Raw genomic sequence first — 6,000 nt, 5'->3', positions numbered from 1 at the left:
ACACACTTCATATCACACATGCATTCACAACATGTTTATTGTTTTCATTTTCTTAGATAATGCTGTAAAGGTGTTTTTAGGTAGATCTGATGGCTGGGACGCCATCAATTAAAGAAGGGGTGGATGTAAGGCAGTGTATGTGTAGCGCCACTAGGTGTCACTGCAGGACTATGTATTATTTATATTTTCGTTAGTTTAACTCTGATTGTTCCTTTTGATACACCGTAGGGTTGATGCGTGTTTAGCTTAGAACGCCATCTTTTCTTTAGTATATGCCATCAACCTTATAGGTAAGTCACGTTATTTTCATGAGTTTATAAAATAGAAATTATCTTGGGTAATACTACTTAGAAAGTTCGTTTTGTTGAGCTATTGTTTATACCTAGTTATTGAAGACTTAAATGCTGAGTCATTTTGAGAAAAAGCACTTTTTATTTTCGTTATAAGATCGAGTGTAATGTGGCCACTAATACAGTGCTAAGCTATGTGTTACTGTGCTAGTTAGTTAGTGTTTTGGTATTCGTTAGCACTTGAATGTAATATGGGGATTCATTAACATGTGAATGTACAACTGAAGTGCATTAGGATTTTTCATACTGGTTATAAATGAGAGTATATGCCATCAACCTTATAGATGCTGTCTATGAAGCCCAGTAAAGTACGGTCTGCCACAATCCCGAACCCTTCTGTGTCCGTGTCTCCCTTCCTACCGGATGCACCCTCACGTTCACGATAATAACACAACGCAGAGTAGCAGTGGAGGTGCTGGAAGCCGGCGGCGTGCGCGGATGGAGAGCTAGAGGGCTACATCACCTTGCTATCTGGGAAACTTCGTGAAGATACTGTCTGCATAAATCGTCTTGTAAGTAAACTACCAGTGCTTTTTCAAAGTTCTTAATGTCTCGTTTTAAATGTCAGGGCCCTCGTAAGTCTACCAATGAAGTGTGGAGATACATTGAGCCTCATAAATGGTGTAAAACAGTGATTTATTTGCATGGCTAGCCCGATGCCGAAGCACCACCATTGAAAAAGCTGTTGGTAGCATCGGCTAACTAGCGCCAGATTTTGGAGTGCAGGGGACAAGCCGAGATGGGCTATGAGACATACGTTCACACTCGGTATCATGTTTCAACACACTTTAGGTCAATTTCACACCGGAATTCTCCTTTAACTTTGCAAAGCTAGTGTTATAGCCTACTTATCACAACGTTGTCAATCGTAATTTATTCTCACGCTAATTTTACGCTAATTTATTCTCACGTCTCTCTACGGAATTACCTGCTTAATTTGCGGAGGACGAAGAGAAATCACCTTTTTGATAATTGAGCCAGTAGAGAAATAACTGTTCAGAACTAATCTGTAGCCTAGGGTACTGTAGGCTTCTGCAGAAAACAATGTTGTTGGCGATTTAATACTATCTAGCGACGTTTTCAACAGGCTGCGCAATAGAGGCTTAGACAACTATGACCCACGTTTTGGTTTCGTAAATTAATTTAGCGTACTTCTTGACTGCAATGTAGTCAATTGACTGCTTGACAAGTTATTTTTATTTTTCTGTACAATAAACAAATACATCTGCTTTATGCCGCAGAATTACGCACTTGGCCAGCCTATAGCAGGGCACATTTTGGAGAGAATAGAGAATGTACGCACGCAAGAATCTCAAACGTTTTCTAAACAATAAAAACAGAAAGGATGCAGCAGGCAACAAATGTAGAAGAGTAATTTCCAGTGGAAGAACCCAAAGCTATGAAGGCATATATGGCAAGTTGTTATTTTATGAAGACGTAAATGGTTGCGCTATAGGCCTAGTCAAGTTTGCAAGAAGGAGACATAACGCGTGAGCATGCCACACTATCCAGGGACGCGCTCACACAGCTGTGGTAGCGGGGGCAGGAGGATTACTGTTAGCGCAGGCTTTATATAAAATTCTTCAACAGAAGCCTTATTAAATAAAGGCCTGCCTCGAATGCAGGCTTGCCCAAAATAAATGGTTTGCGCAGCCTACAGTAAGTAGGCTAAATAAGACCCGCCACAATATGCGGTATGATGATTTTTTTTACGAGCAAGATGTTTTTGATGCCCTACGCGCACTGCATGTTCTTAAATAACAATTAAATATCATCAGTAATATTCGACCATCTTCTAGTGTTAATTTTGTCACCTATTTTTAATTTAGTCTTAGTCTTGTGACGAAATGTCCTTTTTAGTCTTTGTCATATTTAGTCATTCAAATATCATTTTTGTTAGTCAAGTTTTAGTCGACTAAAGTCTCGTCATTTTAGTCTAGTTTTAGTCAAAAGAAAACTAAAGGCATCTTAGTCTTAGTCAGTTTTAGTCAAAACATTTTAGTCTTTTTTTAATAACAAATTATTTCTGATTACCATTTCAGTCAAATAGTGTTTCACACATCTCATTTTTCCAACAATATTGTGTGTCCACAGGGCTACTCGTCTGTTATAATTACTCATTCTGATTTTTTGTCAGTCAGTATGTTTACATGCACAGGTAAGTCAAGCTACAGTTATAGCTCGGCTGGGATTTGACCATAGACAGTAAAAGATTTGACTGGACCACTGTCATGATCCTCGTAGACCAGTGTTTCTCAAAGTGTGGTCTGTAAGCTATCCCAAGTGGTCCGCGAGCAGACGTGGACGTGGTAAAATATAATATAGATGAGTTGTTTGCAATATTGGACCAACTTGTATGTAAATCCAAACAGTTCTGCAACACTGTCTATGTAAGATATGCCAGTTTAAATCATATGAATCCTCTGACACAATAAGCAAAGACAATAAGCGAGGTGGTTCAGTGAGTAGGCCTATTGTGTAGGCTAATATAGCCTACTGTTGAAGTAGGTCTAATCTTTTTTATTTTTTTTAGCTAGGTGATTCTTTTTTATTGGTTAGGTAAGTGGTCCTTAGTCTAAAGAAGTTTGAGAAACACTGTCCCAGGTATTAATGTTTTACTCCGCCACGCTATGCGCCCAAACGCAACACATTCCCCAAACTCTCCATCTAAGCTAACTTGCTAGCGAACTTTCCATATTAGCTTACTTGCTAGCCAACTTTGCATCATCAGTGTAACTAGTTAACCCTCTATGCGCCACGGTCGAGTTTACTCGACAAGATGCGGTACTGAATAAAACGGCCGATTTAGTCAAATAGGGTGTCATATTTCGTTCGACCTCCACTCCACTAGATGGCAGACATGTCATACGTCATCCCTGAGTCGAAAAAACGGCATCCTTTAAACAAAACTTTCTAGCTACAGCGCATTGAATCAGTGCGTGAAATACCAGAGCTAGTGTGCGTGTGAGCCACTTTGTCAGAGCGATATTGTCAACGTCAGCAAGTATTTGCATTAGATTATCGTCTAATGGCATCAAAAAAGTTTACCTGAAATGAAGTGTTGGGTCTTCTATTCGCGGACCCTGATTCTGAAGGGGAATATCTGCCTTCAGAAAATGACGGTGATTCGTTTAGTGAGGCTTCAGATGCGTCCCTGCCTTGCAATGATGCAGCTGGACAAAGTGAGAGTTTACTCCATAGTTTAGCTTACACCAAGCACAAACGTTGAATCGTTTGCCCAATGTCACTGGTGGGAATAATGTTTCACGGGTTCGGAGTGTTCATCGGGAAGTTAGCAGGGTGTTAGTGGTGTGGCGAACGAGGCTGGAGGTAGCCTAATGTCCATAGCGCTAGCTTCTGTCTCCGTGCCTCCGTACTGTGCCTCTCCGCAATCGCGGCGACAGTAACGTGGTGGAGCCTTTGTCTAATGCCACTGGGTATGTTAGACGAGGTCGAAGTGCTCATAGGACAGTTAGGGGGGAACGTAGAGGCAGTGTGGGGAGTCGCAATGAGAATAACAGTAGGCCTAGTCCGAGCTGCGCAAATTCTCTCCACTCGACGCGAGCGCTAGGCAGATCTGGCCATGCTGCTCGCAACAGGAGCAGAGGTGGTGACACGGGGCAGGAGAGCCATTAGGCCATGCATAGTCTATCACAAGATGATGGGAATGCCGGCCCTGTATGGATAGGATATGGATATGGATAGTCATTATCTCTACAGCAAAAGGCCTGCGACATAAAAAAAAATTGTCAGCCATTTATTAGTAATGATTTACACTGTAGATTATCTATTTCCCTGACCATTTAGGACATGTGTTCTTTTTTGTGTGTTCATGTCCTTGTGATGTGTGTGTCTTTGTCAGCTAAGAAAAAAACTACAAAAAAACATCAACAAAAACAACAAAAAGAAAACAAATACTAACATTGTCTCTTGTCTTGTCTCGTCATCTCACTCCTGATCTGTGCCTTGCCGTGGCAAGTGAGCTTTTGAACTAAACAGGTCTTGTCTACTTGTGTTTGTGTGTCATCTGAATAATATATATGTGCCCCATACATGGAATCAGAGTGCCTACTGTATGTAGTAAATGGAAAATCTCTACAGCAAAAGGCCAGCCTACCTGCATTTGGTTTGTTTCTGCCATTTATTAGTAATGATTTATACAGTTTGTTTACTACTTACTATTTACCTGAGCATTCAGTATTGTGCAATATAGCATACAGAAGGTGAGGGACATTTTGGGGGAAAAGAAGTGGTGCATTTTATCATTCAAACATGCAACTTTTCATGAAAATTCTATAATCCAAGATGGCCGCCACCATATGACGTCATAATATGCAAATTATATATAAACATTTAATCTCTACATAAACTTTGGGTCATCCTTAATATTTCTCTAATTTACAGAAAGTCTCTATCTCTTATCACTTTTAAGATATAGCCTTTTGAAATGAAGATCGAACGTTTCGAAAAATAACCTCTGGCGCCTAAAGGGTTAAATAGTTGACATTACTTGCTGAACATTTTCGTATGGACATTCTGGGGGATGTTAATTTGTATGAGAGAAAATTCAACTTCTGGGTATGTAGCATTGTGGCATAAAGCTTAGGTAGTTAGCTTGCTAACTCTGGCAGAAATCTCCCGCGTTCTTGTTCCATGTAGTTTGGTGTTGCAGCCACAGGGTTGCAGCAACAGCAGTAGACTAGCCTACAGGAAAGCTGCTGCGCATGAACTCATTCGTTTTTTTTGAAAACGTAACAGCTAGATATTCGGTCTTCTCATTTTGTAGACGAAAATGAAGAGAGATTTTAGCTTAGTTTTATTTCATGCAAAACATTTTAGTCTCATCTTTCTTCGTCAACAATAATGCATCTTAAGATAGTCTTAGTCAGTGTTTCAGGACATTAGTGCAGTCTCATCATCGTCTCGTCTTAGTCATGAAAAAAAAGGTAATTGACGAACATATTTCCTCTCGTCTCGTCTGACGAAATGAACACTAGCTCACACGCTTTCTTTGCCCTTCCCCTAAGTCTGCATTTATACTTTACTCAAGGGAATTACCCTATAATTCATAGCATTGTGATGTGAAACAGGGTTACCCAAAGGGAGGCTGGCAGCTTGAAAAAGACATCAGTAAACAAATGCCATAAAACATTGTGTTGTCAATTGAATGATAGGCTGAAAGGCTAAAAAACCTTAAAAATAAATCATGAAGAAAAAAAACTGTAATGGCTATAATTATGTATTTGAAGAGAAGGGCTATGCTGTATTCCTCTATTAGAGGGAGAGCAGATAGCTAACAAACATTCAGAAAAAGTCCTGTTGGCAAATTTGAGGAAAAGTCGTTAAAGGGGCTATTTCACACAATTTGAGGGTGCTGAATTCAAATATTTTGTTTACCAAGCTCAATTTTGAGTTTTAAGCTTGCTAATTAGCATAATTCACATACTTTTTGGTTTTGCCATCAGATATTATAGGAATGGCAAAAAATAAGGCATTAATATACTCTTTATGTATCAGATATGTTGTAGGACAGGACAGGAATTACCCCAATGACCCTCAAGTAGCAAATGAAAATAAGCTAAAATTAAAATATAAATTGAAATAATAGCTAAAATTCAGTATGACGTTTAGAAGCAAAATAGATTCCTTG

This window comes from Alosa sapidissima, chromosome 20, assembly GCF_018492685.1.
Source record: "Alosa sapidissima isolate fAloSap1 chromosome 20, fAloSap1.pri, whole genome shotgun sequence".
In the NCBI taxonomy this organism is placed as follows: domain Eukaryota; kingdom Metazoa; phylum Chordata; class Actinopteri; order Clupeiformes; family Clupeidae; genus Alosa; species Alosa sapidissima.
The sequence above is the reverse complement of the archived record's forward strand: the minus strand, read 5'-3'. Positions refer to the sequence as shown.